The following is a 979-nucleotide window of genomic DNA, read 5'->3' on the forward strand; positions in this document are numbered from 1 at the left end:
AGAACCTAAGCTCAAATACGGCGCAGAAATAAATTAACAGAGATTCCTTAATCGGCCTTAATCCGATGAAATTTTGACTATTTTTACAGTTTTTCAATTTTCCTTGACATAAGTTGGTTGAAGGTCAGTTACGTTCCTTTATTCTAGAGAACATTGTAAACTTCTCTCGAGCTTCCGTTTACCATAGTTTCTGTTTTTTTTCCTCTTTTCGTACTGAACACAGTCTATGCGGTGAGTGGTAGTCGGTCGATTGTGGCTTGTGGCTTAATTTTGAATTTAAGTAGAGTATATTACAATCTAAATTAAACAATTTTAAAATATCCTCATCTTCAACTGTAAGGTAGGTTTACGGTTATTCCTCACCCCAGCTGTCCTGGTTTTGACGAATGCCTCTTAAAAAAAGCAAAACATGAAAGTTCAGAAATCCACTTGTCTTATTTTCATCTCGGTCCTCTTCAGGGAGTACTTGGGTCCCTTCCAGGTTTTCCAGTTCACACCATCGTTGGGGATAGAGGGATTTCCATGACGATAGATGCCATTCAGGTTAGATTTGTGACAGTTCTTGTACCACCAGGCCCCGTGACGTGAACTGGCACAGTTTCCGCCCTCTTTGTTATCATTATCTTGATCGCAAGTTGAAAATGGTTGACCACCGTGAATATTAAGAGAATCACCGGCAGCTCCTAAAACATTACAGAAAGAAATGATTAACTATCACGCGGAAGACAAAGATGATAACGAAAAGAAACCAGTTGTCCGAGCGATCAATTGTTGAAGATGCGTGTAGTCGAGAGTGGGTACGGTGGTCCGGGGAGTCCTCCCCCCCGCGGGATAGATTCGCTTTCAAACTTTCAGTAGTCCTGACTGTTGTTTTAGCCACAAGATTTTGTATGCATAACTGTATAAAATTTCTACAGGTGTTGTTTGTAGAACGTAACGAATAGAAACGAAGCGAATTAGCTGAGTAACAGAGTCACTA

General features: G+C 40.4%; 1 pseudogene; it reads right to left on the reverse strand.

Moving 5' to 3' along the window:
* Positions 1-417: 417 nt before the first annotated feature.
* Positions 418-979, reverse strand: part of LOC145466235 (fibrinogen C domain-containing protein 1 pseudogene) — a 1,504-nt pseudogene continuing 942 nt past the window's right edge.

The sequence above is a fragment of the Orbicella franksi genome, chromosome 13, assembly GCF_964199315.1.
Source record: "Orbicella franksi chromosome 13, jaOrbFran1.1, whole genome shotgun sequence".
NCBI lineage: Eukaryota > Metazoa > Cnidaria > Anthozoa > Scleractinia > Merulinidae > Orbicella > Orbicella franksi.